The sequence below is a fragment of the Triturus cristatus genome, chromosome 5_1 (assembly GCF_964204655.1).
Source record: "Triturus cristatus chromosome 5_1, aTriCri1.1, whole genome shotgun sequence".
Classification (NCBI taxonomy): domain Eukaryota; kingdom Metazoa; phylum Chordata; class Amphibia; order Caudata; family Salamandridae; genus Triturus; species Triturus cristatus.
In genome coordinates, this window is record NC_140587.1 from 499,635,979 (window position 1) to 499,659,802 (window position 23,824).

Sequence of the window (23,824 nt, forward strand, 5' to 3'; positions counted from 1 at the left end):
AGACCCTGCCCGACCCAAGGGCACAGCTTGGATTTTGGGGATTGGTGGTTGGCAGTGACGCAGGAGAATCCCACATGTTCGAACCTTCCTGCACCCACCAGCTTGCCTACTTCAACTGGTGACATCCCCAGGGCCTGCATCCTTCCTGGAGTCCTGAGACCCCACTGCTGCAGACCAAGGTGAGGAGCTGCTGGGTGGAGTGACACGCCTGACTCCTGCATAGTCTGTAGGGCGGAGGGGTCCCCCTTTCCTGGGGATGAAACGACCGGTGAGAGCAGACATCCCCTAGGCCCTGCAGCTCATACCCCGCTGCTGGCTTATGGCCCATCCCACCAATCAAGCAACAAGATACAGGCTTGTCCTAATCACCTATTGTGATTCACAGCCAGAGACACATGTGGCGGCCCTTGGACACTGCTTTCACAGCCAGAGCCACTTGTGACGGCCCTTGGACACTGCCAGCATCTCCTGCCAGTCCATCCAGGGGCTGGTAACTCGGAGAAGGCTCATGCTACAATCTTCCTAGGGTTGGGGGGGTTTACTCTCCGAGCAACCCTGCTGGGAAGGTGTGGAACATCCATCCACCAGTCCCGCTGCCCAGCCCCTTCTGAGAGGAAGAGGCCAACCTCAACTGGTACAACCAATGCTGGGTGGACCGTGGGAGTGAACTAGGCCACTCTGGTCTGATGAGACCCATCGACACCTCACATATGCTGTCCACACCTCCCTCTATCATGTCACTCTTCAAGGGCTTGACCGGCTTCCGACTGCTCTCTTATCCATGACTGGGCCTTTGTTGGGGATCGTGCCACAGACAACTCCCAACCTTACCTTCTGGGAGCAGATCCTGTTGAGAGCTTCATCCTTGCTCCCCTACTTTGTCCCCCTTTTTTGCACCACTGCCCATCCAGATCCTTCATCTAACGGCTCAAGAGCCCAGACCACCATGGGCCACCAACGATCTACAGCTCCTACATCAACAATACTAGAAACTCCCCTCCTCAATCGCCTCATGGGGAGCCTACCACCTTCTGACAACAAACTCCATAAAGCCCTGACAGCCATTGAACACTCCTGCATTTCCATAGCATCAAAAGATAAGTTCCTTGGTGGTTGAACTGGACTTCTTATGAGAAAACCATTGAAAGCTCTCTGATAGACTGTCAGCCAGTGAGGAGGAGCTCTCCAAACTATAACCGCAGGTATCCACAGTCTAGCACTCACTTGCCGACCTACAGAAACTAGTTCGGACACTTAAACAGCAAGAGGAGGATGCTGAGGGGCGCTCCCGCAGGAGTAACATTCATATCATCAGCCTTTCAGAGGGACTAGAGGGACTGGATCCTCTAGTATTCCTCAAGAACTGATTTTGCTCATTTGTCCCCTCAAATGACCTCGCCCAGTTTTTCGCACTGGAGAGAGCATAACATGTTCCAACAAGACCGCTGATCCCCGATGCGTCCCCATGCATCATGCTAGCTTAGCTCCTTCTCTTCCGAGATCATGAATCCATCCTGGGCTTGCAAGATATCCAGGTCGCTAAAGGTTGAAAAGCTGTCAGTCATGATATTCCCCAACTACACCCCTGCAGTCCAACATCAGCTGGTATAATTCCTGAGCACCAAAAACAGCTCTATAAACTGAATGTTCAGTACTCCTTACTGTTCACTGCCCACCTCAGGATTCTCACAGAGGACAAGTCCCTCTTTTTCACTGAGCCTAATGATACATGGGACTGGATTGACCAACATTTCAACAGGCATCTAAGAATGTGGGGCGAAGCTACCCCCAACTGCCCACAAAGTATAATTGTTGACTCAGCCAGGCTTGACAAAGGCCCTTCCCACACTGTGGCCTCCGGACTCATGCCCCTGGAGCAGCTGATAGAGAACCAGCTCAGGGCTCTATGGGAGGCAGTGGCCCTGGGGGAGAATGCTAGTTCCTCAGAATGAGTAAATGGCTCCCACATCTTCACATCAGACAATGACTTAATATCCGCTGAGGGACTTTGCCAGTACTCGCAGATGCCACCTTTCATCACTCCACAAATGTCAGACACTATAATATGACTTTAGTCACCTTGTACCCACTCTTAGCTCTTGGGTCCATTAAGTGTACAGACTCCTGATCCCCACTCCTGGCCTCCCCCTGGCCACCCTCTTCCCCCATGACCCTGGCCGGGGGCCATGGCACTGATTTCACATGGCCACTTTCCCTTCTCTCACTCCCTCAGGTCTAGACCTTGCTCATTCCACACTCCATGCTTCTGAGCCCCCCCAAAGTTCATAAATGGCTCAAACTATTACCCAGTTTGGGCCCTTTGCCTTTGCACCATGCCCTACCTGTTACATAATTTTACCCTCTCCCACCATCCGGTTTCTCATTTGGTGACCAGATCAGGGAAACACTCCCTGTCCACTCCTCCTTAGAAGGGGCAAAGCACAAGGGCTTCCCAGGGGAATCCCCCTTTCCCTCCACACAAGCCTTGCTGGTACCCCTGAACACAGGTTCATGGTACCAGCTGGCACCATCAAGTTCCTATCCCTGAACGTGCACCCAGAATGCACTCCACAAGGAAGCACTACTCCATTTATTCCTACATCAAACGCCAATCTGGACCAATGGATTGCCACTATAGAGAAGGATAGAGTTCTAGATTCCACCAAGCACCCCTCCTGAGACTAAAATCTATCATCTCGAGCGACTAAGCTACTTTGACCTTCAGAAAGGGGACCAATTTGGCCACTTCCTTGCATGGTTGGAGCAGCAAGACATGCATACAAGCCCCATCCGGGAGATCACCTTGTCCCTAGGCACCACAATGCACACCAACCATGATATCCTTAACACATTCTATACCTACTGCTCCTCTGTATATGCAGCACCCTGCTCTCCACTCACTGATGGTATTGACTGATTCCTGGCTCCCTCTACCTCCCTTTTCATTTTGACAGTCCTCAGTTAGGACCTCAACGTCCATGTGGACATTCCTGAGATTGAACAGGCCATTTAATCCCTGGCCAGGGCTAAGTCCCCAGACCTCGATGGCCAGGCATTGGATTATTACTGCCCGTTCACCAGGCTATTAGCTGCCCGGATAGTTGCCATGTACAATGAAGTAATCCAGACCAGGAGGTTGCCCCTTTCCCTTTGGGAGTCCCTACTAGTGTCTATATTAAAGAACAGAGACCCCACCCTCTGAGCATCCTATAGGCCAATAGCCATTCTTGGCATGGGCTCTTAGGCCCTAGGAAAGATCCTAGAAGAAATATACATCCATGTATTGTCAGCCTTATTACACTCTGATCAAAATGGATTTGTTCCATAGGGTAGCACATCCCAAAATCTGCCGCATCTGTTCCACATAATGGACCAAGCCACAATGCAAAACCTTTACTAAGCCGGTTTAATATTAGACCTAGAGAAGGCTTTTTGACACCCTGGATTGGGACTATCTCTGCAGAGTGTCAACCGCTGTGGGATTTGAGGACAGACCTCACCAATACACTGAATTTCTCTACACCAACCCCATCTCTTGCATCCACTTCGGGCAGGCAGAAATTGCCATTGTTCCCTGTAAGGAGGGTTACCAATCTGGGATGCCCCCTTTCTCTCCTGCTATTTGCCGTATCCATTGAGCCTCAAGCCTTCAGGCTCTGCCCCGAGAGAAGATACTGCTAGATGGAGAGGTCCACGCGGTGTCCCTATACATGGAAGACTTAATTCTCTACATCCACGATATCCTCCTGGACCTCAGCCCTATAAACACCACATTACAACAGTTTGAATGATCGTACGGCCTTCAAGTCAACTGCGCCAAGTCCTGCATGTTTCGATTTTCTCCCAACCAGGCTACGCTTGAGGTACGACAAGGAGGCACCATCAGATACCTCGGGATATGTCTCTACCATTTTGCAGGTGATCTTTTGGAGGGTAATTTGAGGAGTGCCCTTACAGCTAGGGGTGGGCGGAGCTTGCCGAGTTGCACTATGCAGAATTCCACTGACTTGCATGAAAACTCCATGGAATTCTATGGAATTCCGCTCCACCCTACATTATACTATGTAGCTCCTTTGATGAGATTTTCACCCGTGGGAAGCACGACTAGCTCAACTGCTCACATACAGCTTCCACAATTGTGTAGGTCTTGCCAGAACCCGTTTGCCTGTAAGCGATCACTGTAGCGTTGTGTAGTCCTGAAAGAAAGATTGCAACAGTGGTTGCTCGCAAGCTGAGTACACAGCCTCCTGGTTGGGGGTCTCAGCCCCGAAGACTTGGTGGAAACAAAAAGTGCTGTCTCGCCCCAATAGTGTGCTACTGCTGTCCCACCCATAGATAAGGCTGGTGCCCACGGTGCAACATTACGTGCAGCAGTGACTGCACATCAGACAAATGCACGAGACTCTCATCTCGCTGGAAGCTTCAGACCCTTTGTGGCATTGCCAATAACCAAGAGGAAAAACTTTGAGCATCCCAAATAGAAGAGCGATGCCGGCCCTGGAACCAAACAACACAGTTGATGCACTGTATCAGCACCGTGGACATGGAAGACAGACTGCACCAAGGGGACGACAAAGGAGGAGAAAATAGTTTTAGGCAGACCATTTATGACTATGGAAGACGTACTAATATAGGCTCAGGACTAGGGTGGGTCGGCACTGGTAAACTGCGCTACGCTACACGGGGCACAGAGTTTTTTCCAAACTCCAAGTTACAAGAGGAGTGCGGAGTAAAAAAAACTTTGCAATCATTGCCACCGGAGCAGAGTTCACCGCTACTTACAGCCCTAAAGATGCAAGTCCAATTCTGGAAGGCCATCCCAATCTCCATGACAGGGAAAATAGCCTTGTCAAAAATTATAGCCCTCCCACGACTCCTCTATTACTTTACTAACCTGCCTGCCCCCAGGGCTTGTTCCGTGAATTAGACACAATGCTGGGGAATGTCATTTGGGGACATAACTTCCGCCACATAGTGCTGCGTAAACTACAAAACCAGGGGGGGGGGGGTGAAGGAGGCCTCAGTGTCCCTTCCTTTTAGCTGTATTTTCTGGCTGCCCAGCCTCAATGGGTCTTGCTTTGGCTCACAGGGCACTGCCTAAAGGAAACATGCACTGGATCTGGCCCCCAACCTCAGACTGCTATCCAGTGTTTTTTCCTTCCACCTATGGCCTCTCAAGCACCCCAGTTGCTCCAGGTGGTGATCACCCTTAAATGCCTATAACGTAGGCCCGGGAGGAGTTTGCTTAACCATGCTACGCGGAACTCCGCGAAGTTGTAAAAATCTTCCGCCGCGCTACGCGGAGTTACGTGATCGGGGGGAGTTCCCTGGTCCAGCCCGTTCACATGACATTTGCGCCCAACGTCAATGAGAAGTGTGTTCTCAGGCAGAAATCTTGCAAAAACTGCACCATGCAGTGCACATGGGTGCAGCCATCTTTTTCTCACTCTATCTATGGAGCTGGGGCCTACTTTTTCATCCTTTCTCAATCTATTTATTCCTTGTCTTGTGAAACTTTTTTTTCCCTCATTTTTATTCATTATCTTACCTTTTGTCTTTCTGAGTGTGTATTTCATGTTTTTTCTACTTTTTGGTGTCTTTTTTTGTTTTTAGTTTTGTACTTCTAGTTTTTTCCCATTACTTACTTATTTTTTTACCTTCCTTAGTTCTTTTTTCTGTTTCTTATTTCTCTCTGTCCTCCTCCCTCAATGCCATGGCAGATCAGGGCACCCCAAAAAGGGCAGCAGCCGCCTTCCTTGCAGAAGGCGGTGCCAGGAGAGGGTACAGCCATGCCTTGTTTTCAAAGGTGGAAGTAGCAACACTGGTTTTTTGAGTTCAGCTCCACCTCCCCTCCACCCTTTCAGCAGGCGGCAGGCCTGGGTCCTGGTATGGACTAACTGAGCAACGGCAGCATTGGGCAAGGGTGTGCCGGGCAGTGTACCACTGCTTCTGGGTCTGGTGCCCCGAGTAACAGCTGATGCATTGGTGGTCTGAAATCCCGGAACGAGATCAGGACCAGCTGGACCTGCTAGGAGTGGAGGTCGATGGGCTCAGTGAGTAATTATTTCTTGTTATCTATGCTATTGCTAATATTTTTTCCCAAATAGCAAGCATGCTGCTCACACACAGGTAAGTTAAGTTTGCAAACACTATGTGATCATTATTCTAGATAGGTCCTTGGCACTACCTAATCATACTTGTTGGCGCTCGCTTGGGCTGATTATGTAAGAAGTAATGCAGAGACTTCTTTGTCCAGTCACTAAGATAGTGGTAATTAGTATTAGTAATTAAGTGGTGCACGTCCTCTCACTTTAGTTCTTAGGGCCTTTTTCACAGCTCATACAGTGGCAAGCAACCAATTTGGTGTATATACATGCGTCCATCTATACATTCAAAGAAGAATGAAGACTTAGTGAATTGACCCATCAAAGAAGGTTGAGATTGCGAATTAGATGAGAAGAAGCAAACATAATTCATTGCAATTTAGTAGTAATTCCAAAAACTATTTTTACTAAATTTGGAATATGTGTAGGTAGTTTTAGGAAATTTAGAATAGGATAGGACTGTTGGCAATACTACCAATTGTTCTGATTTAGAAATGTTCAATGTTATTGCGATTGCCTTTCCCTGTGCAAAATCATTTTTGTATTGATTATTTATTTACCACCAATTTTTTTTTGTCTTTATGTCTTACATCAGAATCCAGAGGCAAGAAGAGGATTGACGCGGGTGAGGAAGCTGAAGGTGCCTCCCAGTCCCAAAGTTCCTGGGCCGATGGCTCTGCTGGCTCCAGTAAGTCCTCCTGTTGTTAACATTAATAATTATTTCCCTACCTTTTACCACTCCATATTTTGGATTAATATTTCTAACCATTTCCTATTTTTTTCTGAATCCTCTTTGATCTATCTGTTTCTAAATTATTTTTATGCCTGCATTATCCTATTTACTTATTTTCCATATTTCAAATTTATGTACCTTACTTCAAACTGTTGTGGTAAATAATTTAATTACCGGGACTTAATTTGATGCGGAACATTAATAAGAATAGCTCAATAAAATAAGAGGCAGAATCCGTGGTATTAGAGGTTCGGAACGGGCTTTATTCCTATACAAAGGAACATAATTCGAATTATGGGCCTTCTATTCCATCACCACGAAAGTTCAGGAAGGAAGGAACAATACATTATTGACAGTTAATCATTTTTATAGAAGAGGCATTACAGTGAAACAGATGCAGGAGGCGTAACAGTTGATATCAGAGATAAAGGCATACATGCGTAACTAAAAATGGGTGTAACTAGGCGTGACTAAAGAACGTCATTAGGTATGATGTCACAAATGGGTGGTTCCATGAAAGAATTTCGCAATGTCAGCAAAAATACTTGGCAGAGATGCGCGTGCAGCAGCATGACGTGTGATTTGACGTGCAACTAGAAGGAGAAAGGGACTTGACATTTAGCTCTACATGTGGAGACAAAAGTCTGGGGTTATGTCAACCTAATCCCAAATCATATCTAATATCCTATGTTGAAAGAACTGTGTTATCCACAAAGAGAGGTCTCTTAGGATAGAATCTTATTCTATACTGACTATACTGACTGTTAGTGCGTGTACAAGCGTCTAAGTGTCTACACTAGATGCGAGGGGGTAGGAATATTCCATGGTAACAGGGCTATGAATTACTTGCATGAGGACAGCGAGGCCTGGCCCTTTGCACGGTAGCTGGAGGAATGTTTACCTAAACTACTAGACAGGAATGCATTGGATGCGGAGCGGAGCAGAGCAGATAATCTTGAAGGTGAAATACAGTTTTTGGCAGGCGACGGGCTGGATCAGACACCGTTAGCCGCGCAGGGAGTAAGACAAAGTTCATGGTCACAGATGCCGGCTCAGACTGGAGCTTTCAGAGGCAGAAGGCAGAAAAGGCTTGATGACAGAATTCGGGCCTACTCGCCTGAATCTGTAGAAATGTGGGAAGTGAACCATATAAAGCCGGTGGCCTTTCATACTTAGGAATAGAATATCCGGCCCATTCATGGCGGATCTGAAAGAGGACATGTTGACGGTGGACGCACATGTGTTTGCGTCTTCATAACTGGAACTGGAGGGAACATACATGTACTTGTGACTTATACATGAAACCGTTGGGGTCCAAGATAGGGGACATAACCAACCATAAAAATCCATATTTCCACATTCCCTCCTTGTCCCCTACTTGCCCTTAGGAGATATCAATCTTCATCAATCCATCGATCTGTTCATATAACATCATTTGTTCTTCTTTCTTCTTCCGGGATCTCGAACGAAAACTTGGATGTGGGATACACGAGGTGGCACACAGACCACAAATCGCTGGCCCACATTGTAGACATAAGCAGCAACTGAATAGTATGAGAAAGCCAATACCTAGGAAGGAGAGCATTCTCCATCCCCAGGCTGACAACACGCCCCAGAACCAACCGGACCAAGTCCAGGTGCCTGGACTCTGGTGTATCTGGCTTACAATCTTATGAAGGCGAGTTATGGCTTTATATACTGATGGTGAATTTTCTGGTATGAAAATGCAACAACTTGATCCGATGACCCTACAAGCTCCGCCCCTATCGGCCAGGATGACGTCAAGGACAAGACGATTTTGAAGCACAACAATCCGCATAGCAGACTGTTCTTCTGTTAAATTGCCTAAGGCGGAAATAGTTTCGTTCACTACTGCTTCAAGGGTTCTGGTTAATCTACGTATCAACTTACTATTAGTGACTGTACCTATATAGGGAAAGAAACCTTTATTGAAATCTGTGTATTTTTCCCATGCTGTTTCAGTGTAATCGACGATTGGGAGATCTCTCTGCTGTCTATGGTGTACTAAATCAGTATTTCTATGATAATCAGGAGGAGCTAGGAAAACTGGTGGTAGAAGGAATGCTATGTAACAGGTACCATCCCAATCTAAAGGTAGGCGTATATATGCGGTCTGGCCACATATAAAGTAGGAATGACGAGAAGCTCTAAATGTAGACTTGCCTTGATCACTGAATTTTATCACAGTGGTGCATTTACTATGGCCCATGTGTATGGAGCCATTCTTTCTTATACATAGTTCCCCTTTTACTGGGAATACCGACATGGCGGGCAATATTGGTGTAGCTTCAGATTCAACGTTCAGGATCATGAGGTTAAGTGTAAAATTACCTAATCCATATACTTCATTTTCTAGATCAGTTCCTGTTCTTTTGGGAAGTCCCTCCTTGTTAGGGTAGCAGACTTTAAGCAAAACTAAGTTCAGGTTTCCCCATACCCAGTTGTCTTGATAAGCTACTGAGTTTGAATCTAAGGAATTAATTAAACTAAACCATGCTCCACAGGAGCCATTGTGTGTGAACGGATAGGGAAAGAGGGGCAAAACTCCCTTATAGTTCTGATAGGGAGGGAGTCGGCCACATATCCAACAATTTGTAGCATTGCTAGTCTGATGGGAATGATGTAACATACTAATAAAAGTGTTGTTGCGCAGCGCAAATCTATATGACAACTCATGCGGGGGTAATTCACTAAAAGAATGTTCAGCAGTAACATTGTAAACATGTTTAGAAATAGGATAATATATGTGCAACAATATACTTGCAGCTATTATTAAAAGACATAAGAAAAACAAAATTAATAACGTCACTGTGCAATGACTACGCAGTGATTTACAGTACGCATGTTTTTTCAACTGCATTTGATTATTTCTTTCTCTATTCCGGTCCAGAGGATACATGTCAGAGACAAATTCAACCGATTCACCTTGGAGAGGACTTAAACAATCAAATTGTCTGACTGACTGGACCTCAATTTTAGTCTATATAGTTCTGAGTTCAATTGCTCAACCAAGGGGAGCTTTGAGTCTGTCTTTGAGGAAATACAGGGTTTAGTCTCTATATCGGATGGTAGTCCATAACATTTCTTGATATGACTCGAGTGTATCCAACCTTTGCGACCTTCGATCTTCACGGCTGTCCTCGTGGTGAGCAGTACAAGTTGAGGCGATTTCCACCTAGGATCCAGCTGAGTCTTCCGGTCAAAATTACGCACTAACACCAAGTCCCCGGGAACTACGTCGTGGGGTTTCACCTCGGTGTTGTCGGGAAAGGCTGCAGCTACCTGTGAACGACAAGATTGTAGTGCAGACATCAAGGAAGCCAGGTAATCTGTCAGCATATTACAGTCAACGTCAGTGATTTTACGAGGTATAGGCGTCCCCCACATATTTGGTGGTCTACCGAAGATCACCTCATACGGGGATAGCCCTGTTCGAGAGTGCGCTACCATTCTCATGTAAAAGAGTGCAACTGGTAAGGCTACTACCCAATCGACACCTTTCTGTCTACATATTTTGGACAATCTAATTTTCAGAGTTTGATTATGTCGTTCCACGAGACCTGCTGCCTCGGGGTGTCGGACACAGTGAAATCTCCATTGATAGCCTAACAAAAGTGAAACGTGTTTCATTAGTTCGGATGAGAACGGCTGGCCGTTATCTGAGTAGACAGCACGTGGTAAACCGTACCGTGGGAAGAATTCTCGAACTAACTGTTTGGCAGTAGTCGGGGCAGTGTAATCTGAGACCGGGTATGCTTCTGTCCAACGGGAAAGAGCACAAACAACTACAAGAACATATTTGAATCCTCGACATCGTTCCATCTGGATATAATCCATCTGGAGGACTTCAAAAGGGTGATCAGGAGGCTGAAATCCACCCTGTTCCACGGGAATGCTTTTACCTGGGTTAAACTGACAACAGATCATACAGGTACGAACTTTTTGTTTAGCTGCTGCTCGTAAATGTTTGTTGAACCAAATGTGTTGAATGCTGTCTAGCATAGCCTTTTCTCCTAGGTGCGCTGGACTATGTATTGTATTAATGATAACTTGGACCATTGAGTCGGGAAGAAACCATATAGATTTTTCCTTCGTCATCCATCCCTGATCTGTTTGGATCCCTCCTAATTCAGTCCATTTCTTTATTTCATCTGGTGTAGCATGTGTCTGTATGTCAATTACGTCAAGAGCGGGATCCTTAACCGTCATGCAATGTGTTGGTGTCAGAACTATTGTCTTTGTCATGTCAGATGTGTGAGTTTGATTCTGAGCAGTATGTTTAGCTGTTCTGTCAGCTAGGTCATTGCCTTGGGAAATGATATCAGTAACTTTCGTATGAGCTTTACATTTCATAATTGATATTGCAGTGGGTAGATGTATTGCATCTAATAAGGCATGAATGAGGGGTCCGTGCTGAATGTGGGCACCGTGAGAAGTTAAATAACCTCTCTCTCGCCACAGCACGCCGAAGTCATGGACGACTCCGAATGCATAACGTGAATCTGTGTATATGTTGACTTTCTTATTTGTGGCTTGAATACAGGCTTGTGTCAGAGCGATGAGCTCTGCTGCTTGAGCTGACAAGGTATTAATACGATTTGTTTCAATGACTTCAGTGTCTGTTGTGACTGCATACGCGGCCACTAGCTCTCCTGTACTTGTTCTCATACATGAACCATCTACATACAACGTCAGGTCTGGATCTGACAATGGGACGTCTGTCAAGTCTTGTCTGGGTTTCGTCGTGATAGTAATAACTTCAATACAATCATGTGCTAGTGGGTCTGTTCCGTTTACTGGCAAAAGTGTGGCAGGATTCAATGTACTACAACGTCTGATTTCTATGTGTGGCTGAAACAATGTCAATTCGTAACCGGTAAGTCTTGCTATAGTCAAGTGTTGTGTTTGTGTGCGGTTCAAGAGAACTTCTACTGCATGTGGTACTTGTACTGTCAATTGATGTCCTATCACTATGGCATCGCTTTGTCTGATTGCTAAAGCTGTTGCTGCCACTGATTTCACAACAAAAAACAATGTCTCAACTGGAGAATATTTTGGAGGGGGAACCAATTTTGACCAAGTGAGATAAATCACATAAGAACCAAGGGGCAAGAAGGGAGACCACAGTATAGATAGAGTAAAAAAGGTATTTATACAATTGTGCAAGTAGTTAGGGAAGCACTACAATACATTCACTTGTAAAATGACCTAAGCACACAACGTAACAAACTGAACGTGCTGGTGAATAGTGAGCGACGCAGTGATACAGAAGTGTGAAAAACAGCATGAACGGCGCAAATGAAAAAAGGGGTACAAGGGTCAACAAACAAGATAAATATATACAGTAAAGTACAAGAAATTAATTAGGATGTTTTAGTTGACCACAGGAGGGCCTTAGTTCTAAGCTGTGTCGTCGACTATTCACCAGCACGTTCAGTTTGTTACGTTGTGTGCTTAGGTCATTTTACAAGTGAATGTATTGTAGTGCTTCCCTAACTACTTGCACAATTGTATAAATACCTTTTTTACTCTATCTATACTGTGGTCTCCCTTCTTGCCCCTTGGTTCTTATGTGATTTATCTCACTTGGTCAAAATTGGTTCCCCCTCCAAAATATTCTCCAGTTGAGACATTGTTTTTTGTTGTACATTGCGCCCGGTCTCTCCTGGGTTAACGGGTTATACTCCTGTGTATTGTTACTGCCACTGATTTCAGGCACGCAGGCAGAGCCTGAGCTACTGGATCTAATGTACTAGAGAAATAAGCACATGGTTTGTGTGATCCTGCTTGTTCCTGAGTGAGTACTGACAAAGCAGTACCTTCGCGTTCTGTAACAAAGAGCGTAAACTGTTTACTGTAACATGGTGTTGCTAGGACAGGTGCTTGACATAAAGCTTTCTTTAAACTTTCAAAGGCGTGTGTATGTTCTTGAGTCCAAGGGAGGACAGTCGATGTGGCTGCCTCCTGTGTTGTCAACTGAATAAGTGGTTTTACTAGAAATGCATACTGAGGGATCCACTGCCTACAATATGAAGTGAGGCCTATAAAAGCCCGCACCTCCTTTTGTGTCTTGGGTACTGACATGTTATCAATTAACTGTATGCGGTCGGGTGTAAGCTGCCTTCCCTCCTTGGACAGCGAGTGCCCAAGGTAAACAACTCGCTGGACACAGAATTGTAGCTTAGAAGGGGACACCTTGTGCCCCTTTTCGGCCAAAAATTGTAAAACCGTCAGTGAGGCTTTTTCACATTCAGGTTCGCTTCTAGCGGTGATCAGCAGATCATCGACATATTGAAGCAAGGCAGTGTTGACTGGCATGTGGATACTGTCAAGTTCTCGTTTCAGTGCTTGGCTATAGATGCTGGGGCTTTCTGTGAATCCTTGAGGTGCGCGTGTGAATTTAAAGCTTCGTCCATTTAAACTAAATCCGAACAAGTATTGACTTTCCGGATCTATTGGGACGCTGAAAAAGGCATTCTTGAGATCAATTACAGTAAAGAATGTTGCTTCGGAATCAATGGCTGTCATTAATGAAGAATTGTCTGGAACTACGGGGTATTGTGGTACAATACATTTATTTAATTCGCGCAGATCAATAACCAATCGATATACTGGCGGGGCTTTTGGATCAGTTCGTTTAAGGATCGGAATTATCGGGGAATTACATACATTGGAGTCGGTTTCCACAACCACTCCTTGGGTAATAAGCTCGTCAATGATTTGCAGTAAAGCCACTACAGCATCTGGTGGTAACTTGTATTGTCGCATTCGTGGTAGTACCACTCCTGTCTTTAGTGTGACTCGATATGGTGTAATGTTCATGCAACCAACATCTGTAGGGCCTTGCGCCCATAAATGTGTGGGTAAAGTCTGCAGTCGGTGATCCATGTCTTGGGACACATAGTGCCCTTTGAAATCACGTAAAAACAATCTTACTCCTTCCGGAGAACAACATATTATAGCTCCTAGAGCTTTCAATGTTTTTATACCTAACAGGTTTTCTGGACATGATTTAGTAAGCAATAAATCTGTAGTTCGTGTCAAGGGACCAATCGTAAGTGGAAGAGGCTGTGACACTTCGTTAATGATAGGTTTTCCTGAAAAACCAAGGGAAATATTCTGTGAGCCTGAGAGGGGTGCCCCTGGAACTTCACTACGTTTTATGGTTGTTCGGCTAGCCCCTGTATCAAGTAAAAATTTTCTATCTTGGCCTAATAGTTCACTGTGTACATAAGGTCCTTCTTGATCTACAGGGACCTCGATAAGGGGTAAGCCAACTTCCCTCTCTAGGCTGTTTCATGAGTATCGTTGATAATCAGGATAGTCATACTGTGCGGTCTGGTACATCTGTCGTGTCGTTGTTGGTGTGGCAGCAATAGGCTGCGGTGGTGGAGCTGGCATAGACTGTTGCAGAGCTGGCATGGCCTGTGCATGCTGCGGAGCTCCTTGTTGGTTCTGATCCTGTCTAAATGGCCGTGGTCTTTCTTTTGTATTACCTATGGCGATATTATGTTTTAAAACTGGACAATCGTGTACATAATGACCTGGCTGTTTACAATAGTTGCATGTCCCTTTTACAGAACCTGCTGAAACACTGGACTGTGTCACACCCTTTTTATGACCGTCAGCTGGAACTGTCTGGGAAACTAGCATTTTCATTTTCGTGTCTTTCATGCGTCTTTGTTCATGTTCTTGTTCCTCTCTAATTCTATTGTGATGGTACTGTAGCATTTGTAACATTTGTGACGGAGTGTTACCTTGCCAGGTACTCTCGAATTTCAATACTCTATTCTTAACTTGGGGCAAGGCATTTTCAACTAATTTTGTCACAAACAGATGTGGATACGATTCGCTACTTGCTTTTATTCCACTATTTATACCAAAACATTTTTCGAATCGGGCATAAAAGTCACTAGTGTCTTCATCTTGCTTTTGTTTACAGGCTGAGATTGCACCCCAGTCTTCCTTTTTCGTAGTTAATAAACGTGGCAGTACCTGTACTAGTAAACCTGGTAGTATTTTGGTCTTTTCCCCAAGCCCTAAACCTGGACCTCGAGCTGTTTCTTCGTTTTCTAATGCTGTCCAATCTATCTTTTGGTCTCCCACCTCCCAATCCTTTTCTTTGAGTTTTTCATAAATGCCCGCAGGCATTAATACCTTTAATATTTTCATAATGTCGGGATAGGTATACTCTCCCATGAGCAACATGTCTTTAATTTCACGGTGGAAACCCGCTGGGTCTTTGTCATGACTGGGTACCACTTTCTTCATTTCTAATAGTTCCATTTTAGATATGGGTGTGTATACAAACACGCGTTTAAACTGATTGTCATCACCTTTTATCGGGTGGACTTCGCGTAAAGGATTCTGTCTATCCATATAATACGTCGTTCTTTCCTTGATGGGCAGTGAGACATGTTCGGGGCATACAAAAAGAATGTACTGCTTTCTGTATTCTAGTATTTCTCTAATTAACTCAGTACCTGAACCTCTCCATTTATTCGTGAGTAATTCAGTTAACATATCAGGTAAGGGACCAGGATCGGAGTGTTGGCTTTTATATAATATAAGGAGTTGTTGAATCATGTAGATACCAGCTAAACGCTGTTCATCTGGGGTGAGGTTCAAAAACGTGTGCGCTAGTGTATCATCACTATATTTTCCGGGACTGTCAACCCAGTGAACGGCTGACCTGGCTAATTCTTGTTCGTCCATAGAATCGAGTATATGATAACCCCTTCGTTCTCGGAGTAATTTGTCAGCGGCTTGGAACGAATGTTCGGGGGACCTTATATTTATTATAGGGGTTTGGAAATTTCTGTTATTTTCTGGACGTATCGGACGTATCGGATCAGTAAAGCCTCTGGTATTATTATGGGGTCTTCCTTTACTTACATAGGCCATAGTTTCTAACTGTCCTGTGGGCAGTTCTAATTCTTCCTCCTCCTCGTTTTGTTCAGGCTGGTCTACCGCCAATCTTTCTTCGTGTATTCGTTCTACTTCTTTGCGGATCTTTCGGCACATAGCTACTATACTTAGTAGTTTATCATGTCTCCCCTCTGATATATTCCGACTCCATGTGGTAAGAATTCGCATTTCTTCCGGATTTACCCCTGGTCGGTCTTGATTTCTGACCACACAATTTATGAGGAAACGTAACAGTTCTCCCTGTATCTCCACTTTCTGGTACTCCATGGCTCTATTAATACTTTCAGAATCTCGCCCTGACTGGACAAAATGATATATGTTTTCTAAATGTGTAGTCATTCCTGGTAGCCTCCCCAAATATATTGCAGCTCGTCGGATACGTAATGAGGCCAGCAGCATTTCATCCTTTTTGCCAGGCACAGGGTCATATCTACAATCTACTAGAAGTTCCTTAAGCATGTCGGGAGTTACTAGTTTGGGCGTACGTTGGTGGGCTAATTCTTGAAAGGAAAGTTTATTTACTCTGGGTGGCGTGGAAAAAATGTTTGTTGTACCTCCTGTAGCACCGTCTGGGGTGCTGGGTGTGAAAGGATTCGTTGAACGTGATATAGCAACCATAGGTGTGGGTACAGCTGTAGAAACAGATGTGCTTGCCGGAACTTGTGTCGGAGTTTGTTGTTGCGGAGGTACAGACGGAGGGTCTTGGCGTTGAACCCCCTCGGCAGGCGGTCTATGTGGTGCAGTATTAGCATACTCGGGAGCTGCGTCGTCTAAATAAGAGGAAAGGAAAACATCTTCTGCGGTTCTGGGATGCCCTTTGGGATGTGATTTTATTGGAAACAACGGAGGTGGCAAGTCTTTTGGTATCTCCAGAGTAGCCTTAGGTAACCCTTCGGCCAGAAGAGGATACATACCATTCATAAGGGCATTTCTTTGTCTGTCTACTTGTTCTGCTTTTGCTCGGGTACCTTCTTCAATTAATAGATTTTCTCGGACTTTATTTGAATTCTCCTTACTCTTCTCTTCCTGTCTACGTGCTTTTTCTGTACGTCTATACGATTCTTTACGCCATAATTCAATGGCATCTTTCTGTGATTGTCTAGCATTCTTTTTCCATAATTCTTCCTCCACTTTCATGATGCAATCTGCATCCCAGGTCCCAGCTGCGGGCCACCTCTGACTTTCTGGTAATTCCTTGGTGTAGTCTACCCATAAATCAAGAAATAATATGGCGTCTAGGCCATGTTTATGATACATGAAGTACCCTGGAGTGTCCCTAGGAGGAATGGGAACAGCTTCTTCGAGTACCCCTTTTCTAGTTTTGATCTGTCTTAATTTCGAAAAGAGCGGCATATTGAGAACTGATCTGATACCTAATTTTGAACACGTTTAATACAACAACACACAATAATGAACAGTCATTCACACCACAATATGCAGAACGTATTTAAAACATTTAACATTTAATATTTAATGAACAACAATGATGGCCATTTAGGGAACTAGTCACTAAGCATAATACTCGGCACTAACTAGGTAATTCTGAATTATATACTAGACATACTAGATATACTGCTAACCAGTACAGATACACTGCTGAAACAGTGCAGACCGGATTTGTGTACCCAAACCCGTCTTGACCGGCACAACCTATGTGCACGTCAGAACGCCTCCCCGGCAATGGTACTCACCGGGTAGCTCGGAACGGAAGGCCTCGGAACTGAACTGAACTGGACTTGGACCGGACTGGACTCGACTCGAAACTTCGGAACTTCGGAACTTGGTGGGCCTCTGTATACCTCGGATCTTGCTCTCTCAGCTAGGCTCTGGTCGGGATACTTCGCACTTCTCACCGCCTCGTCTGGGTGTTGATCGCAGCCTCAGTCACCCCCGCTTGGCCGGAGGGAGGTACAGGAAATCCTGCAGGTACGCGTTTTTGTCCGTTCAGCTGTGGCAGGAGACCGGGCCTGCAACGCACCGCCGGCGCGTGAGATGAGAAAGTGTCCCTGTTCGGGCGCCATATATGTGGTAAATAATTTAATTACCGGGACTTAATTTGATGCGGAACATTAATAAGAATAGCTCAATAAAATAAGAGGCAGAATCCGTGGTATTAGAGGTTCGGAACGGGCTTTATTCCTATACAAAGGAACATAATTCGAATTATGGGCCTTCTATTCCATCACCACGAAAGTTCAGGAAGGAAGGAACAATACATTATTGACAGTTAATCATTTTTATAGAAGAGGCATTACAGTGAAACAGATGCAGGAGGCGTAACAGTTGATATCAGAGATAAAGGCATACATGCGTAACTAAAAATGGGTGTAACTAGGCGTGACTAAAGAACGTCATTAGGTATGATGTCACAAATGGGTGGTTCCATGAAAGAATTTCGCAATGTCAGCAAAAATACTTGGCAGAGATGCGCGTGCAGCAGCATGACGTGTGATTTGACGTGCAACTAAAAGGAGAAAGGGACTTGACATTTAGCTCTACATGTGGAGACAAAAGTCTGGGGTTATGTCAACCTAATCCCAAATCATATCTAATATCCTATGTTGAAAGAACTGTGTTATCCACAAAGAGAGGTCTCTTAGGATAGAATCTTATTCTATACTGACTATACTGACTGTTAGTGCGTGTACAAGCGTCTAAGTGTCTACACTAGATGCGAGGGGGTAGGAATATTCCATGGTAACAGGGCTATGAATTACTTGCATGAGGACAGCGAGGCCTGGCCCTTTGCACGGTAGCTGGAGGAATGTTTACCTAAACTACTAGACAGGAATGCATTGGATGCGGAGCGGAGCAGAGCAGATAATCTTGAAGGTGAAATACAGTTTTTGGCAGGCGACGGGCTGGATCAGGCACCGTTAGCCGCGCAGGGAGTAAGACAAAGTTCATGGTCACAGATGCCGGCTCAGACTGGAGTTTTCAGAGGCAGAAGGCAGAAAAGGCTTGATGACAGAATTCGGGCCTACTCGCCTGAATCTGTAGAAATGTGGGAAGTGAACCATATAAAGCCGGTGGCCTTTCATACTTAGGAATAGAATATCCGGCCCATTCATGGCGGATCTGAAAGAGGACATGTTGACGGTGGACGCACATGTGTTTGCGTCTTCATAACTGGAACTGGAGGGAACATACATGTACTTGTGACTTATACATGAAACCGTTGGGGTCCAAGATAGGGGACATAACCGACCATAAAAATCCATATTTCCACACTGTCTCTGTACTAGTCTGTATTTATCTTCCTTTCTTCTGCTTTCTCAGTCAGCTTTCCCTCTCTCTTTATATATTTTTTGGACTGCCAAGTGGTGGTACTGTAAGACTCAGAGAATCCATTGATCATGTACTACAACTCTGCAGTGAAAATTATATGCCCAAGTAAGGTGTTCCATGCATGTTTTTTGATGAGAAGGGTTTTTCTTTCTTGCTAATGGTCAATCAGTAAAATGAGAGCACAGCCATGTTTACTTTTGACACCCCAAAGTTGTGTCTTAGCTAGGCCTAGTATTATCAGCAGCAATTAGTGAACTGTTGACCGTGCACCATGACTGGAAGGATGTATGAATAGGCTGGCCCAATTGCATTTACCAACCAAGACCATGTGTCCAGTTTTCCACTCTTTCTTTTCAAAAACTCAGATTCATCAATAGTTCTACCACCCCATTACAGTTTGTCTTGAGGCTTTTCAAAAATTGCTGCCAACAAAAATCCCAAACCGGATATTTTTGATAGAAGATATTGTTACCGAATTGAAGTGATCTGTGTGGCTGATAGGATGAAAGGTTGGGTGAAGGATGGGGAAAGTGTATGGGTGAAAGGATGCTTGCCTGAGTGGGTAAAAGGAACCCTCAGGTGGGTTTGATGGGTGAAAGAATACATGGGTGGGTAAATGTATGTTGGTGAAAGGTTTGTTGAGACTGAGAGCCATGTTTGGGTGGATGGATATAAGGATGGTTGTTTTTCAATGGTGAAGAGTAGACTGGATTGAGAGAATGTAAAATTTAAACAGTGAATAGCAAAGCCAAAGGTGAAGAATAATAAAACTAGAAGTACAATGCAATGATGAATGGAAAAATCCTTGGAATGAAAAAGAAACAAGACACGAGGGTGCTCCTCTGGAGTGGCCTTCTTCTCACCTTTACTTGCTTGGAATGGTTTTTTCAATGTTTTGATGCAAAGGGTTGAGATGGTATTTCAGACTACTCCCTTGACTCAAGAGTGCGAGTGCAACATATATTATGTATATTGCTACATACCCACCCATCATCTATCACCTCCCCCCCTCCTTGCCCATGGCATTTTACCAGTGACACCCATGGTGACCTAACAACTGCCTGGTTACATCGGTGGCACTGCATTGTTGGTTGCAAATCTATTTAGTTGGAAAAAAGTAATGTCAAAGTGTGCTGACCCGACTCCTAACAGGCAGTAAATAGCAGCCCGGACCCATCAGAGGATACTGGAGGCAATCAGTGCTGAATACCAGTGGCTGGTGGTCCTGAAGGAGGAGGAGGCAGGAGTAGCAGCTTCAGATGCCCGAGGCCCCAGCCAGGCCTCAGTGCCTCCAGTACACGATTGCCACGGTCTGATGGCAGCCACACGCCACCATTCCACCACTGCTGCTACCCCCTATTTCTGTGCATTTCAGCGCTGCATTATGCAGAGGCTGGTGCACATTGAAGACAGGCAGGAGGAACGGATAGAGACATTGGAGAGGCACACGGAAACCATTAAGAAACTCCTAGCCCACCGTTAGTACCCTCTTCTGCCTGTTTGTTAATCCTTTTTTGGTGGGTGAGACTTGTTGTGGGGAGAAGGTGGGAAGTGAGAGTTAGAGCATTTTTGGGGTTTTCTTCATTGGACACTACTTGGGACATTGGTTGGGGACAGGGAGAGGGGTGAGACAGTTGTGGGTTTAGTTAATATTATTAGGGGAATAATATTTTTATAGTTTTACATTATGATTTCAATATTTCTTGGGGTGTTACTGGTTTACTTCGCACTGCAGCCTTTGCCTCAGACAGTTTTAATATTCTGCTGATAGTGTAACAACAAAATAGTCATGCGGTACCCTCCCTTGTCCTACTACTCTCTCCTCCTAGTCTCTGCAGTCTGCAACTCTAATGCACCCCCCCTGCATGGGGGGGTGCATTTACATTGTATATAGATTGCAGTTCAACAATCAACCACAGCTCTCTTACTTGAATAAATGAAGTGAGGGCTGCATGATTTCCCAAGGTGCCATGGTGGTGGTAGTAGTAGCATGCTAGAGCACTAACAGGGAAGGCATCAGAAGCGAGGTCCCACTCCCTCCTACGTGAACTCAAACTGTAAGACAAGTGCTATTCATCACAGGGAACTAACTAAATTGAAATTAAAAAATTTAAAAATTTAAATTTAAAAAAATTAAATTTGGAATATGGGTAGGTAGGTTTAGGAAATTTAGAATAGGATAGGACTGTTGGCAATACTACCAATTGTTCTGATTTAGAAATGTTAAATGTTATTGCGATTGCCTTTCCCTGTCTAAAAATATTTTTGTATTGATTATTTATTTACCTCCAATTTTTTTTGTCTTTATGTCTTACATCAGCATCCAGAGGCAAGAAGAGAATTGACGCGGGTGAGGGAGCTGGAGGTGCCTCCCAGTCCCAAAGTTCCTGGGCCAATGGCTCTGCTGGCTTCAGTAAGTCCTCCTGTTGTTAACATTAATAATTATTTCCCTACCTTTTACCGCTCCATATTTTGTAGACCTCTTTTGGGTCATCCAGAAAGGCCTGGATCATCCGCTCAATGATCATTGGTGCTCCACCTTTCTTGACATCATTTGTCATCGCATCTTATGCCCTGCCAGTAGAAATCATTTAGTTGCAGACTTTGGGACTGATGCACCCGTTCTTCTTGTTGGTTTTGGCTGCTGTGAGCCAACATTACTGACCTCAGGCTCTGAACTTGAAGGCAGCCCCACAGAAATTGTGCCCTGGAGGAGTGGGCCTCTAATTCCCTGCCGTTCTTTTCTAGCTCCTTGGCTTGCTCAGCTATCCATGTGTTGCAACACCCCATCTGAAAAAGGAATTAAAGTTGACAGTAATGGTTTGTGCTGTGGATCAATAATTGTGGCACAGATATAATGTTTAGATGACACACTGTGTCTTTGCACCCTTGTATTTACAGATAAGCGAAATAATTAGGCTCTCCACCAAATCATAAGCATCTTTTTTCATTGCAGACCCCTCCTTTAGCTCCTCCTGTACGATGTGCAACAATGGGATAGCTTGGCCCATGGTGCTGCCCTCCTTGCTGAATTCCTGTGTGAACACCTTAAAAAGAAGCACCATCTCTGTCAGACTCAGACATTTGACTAGAACCCATTGGTCCAACTCAATGATCATGCCTTTCACAGTTGCATCCCATCTTTGCATGACATATTCATTGATCAGTCTGCACTTCTCAAACAAGCATTCAAGCATGTAATAAGTTGAGTTTCAATGTGTTGGCACCTCCTGTATGAGTACTTTATCTGGCATTCTATTATCACGCTGAATGACCCTCACCTGTTTCCTGGCTTTAAATGAATGGCTGAAATGAGTGCAGGTTCTACTGCAGGTGGACAGTAAGTAGCTTACTTGGTCTTCTGTTTTGAGAAAGTCCTGTACAATGATGTTGATGCAGTGCACCAAACCCAGGACCCTGAAATAGCCACCATCGACCATGGCATTAACTTTATTACTGTCATTGTCCATGTCAACAAATCCAATGTTAAGCCCTCTTGGTCACAGCCATTCATAGACCATGTTGTTAAAATCTTCCAAAATGTTTGCAGAAGTATGGGATTTCTCCATGGCGAACACGGCTACTTTTGCATGCTTGAGAGCAGCATTAAAATTCTCAGCAGTGTCACCACCTGCACATATCTTTTCTCTGATGCTAAGCTTGTCAAAGCAATTCCAGCACATCCTGATGTAGCGCTTGAACAGCAATTCCGGCAAAATAGGACCAGCTGGGAACCTTCCATTTCAGGCAGATAGCTGCCACAAATTCAAGAAAACCCACTCCTTCCACAAAAGAAAAAGGGAGGAGTTCCAGCATCAACATTTTAGTCCCTTCGTGTTGTACAAACCGTTGGGTGGTTGCATTCAGCCGGCCCCTCCAGCTTAAACATGCAAGGAATAGTAACCAGGTCTTTTTTATTTTCTGGTGCCACTGATGCAGGTGGCTTCTTGAGAGCAGACAGTGGTAGGCTCAATATGCTTTTCAGTGGGGCAGTTGCTGTCCTGTCTTGCCTTGGTGTCTCGACCTGAGTCTTGTACTATTGCGATGTTGCTGATGTGGGCGCTACTACTGCATTGCTAGGGAGAGGGCTACTTTGCATAACGAGTATTCCTCTTCTTCACCTTCCACCATGATCAGATTGGTTTCCGTGCTCAGCCTTTTACCCCTTCACCAAGAACACTTTCAGTGCTTTGGCCACTTAGGTGCGCATCCCACTAGATCATATGGGGCGCATATGGAGCATTTGGCAATGTTCACCTCCTTCTTGCTAACCCTAAGGAAGTCCCAAACTAGGGAGGTCAACTTTCTGATGCTGGTGCCACTGCCAATGTCAGATCAACTGGGGGTAGGTGGGCGTTTTGACATTTTACTCTGCAGCACCTACTTCTACTGAGGTGGTTGTGGATGTAGGTCGCTACAGGGACTTTGTAAATATGGCAGCTGGCGGACGTGGTATCTGTGGTGCTACATCCCTCCCAGCAAATTGGGATGGGTTAACATTGTTCTCAACTGGGGCTGGGCTAACATCCATGACGACTGGCTCATTGTCATTCTCCATTTCTACATCTGCCTCCATAACTCTAAGGCTTTCAGGAACCATTCTTTTCCCTAACCTCGACTTGCGGCATGTCTCACTCTCAGACTGAGGCGGGATCCAAGAGATGTCTAGATCATCAGAAGGGGGGCTTGGAGAAGAAGGTGATGCACTATCCCTCCTTTTTCTAGCTGGAGATCTGGAAGGCACTGGATC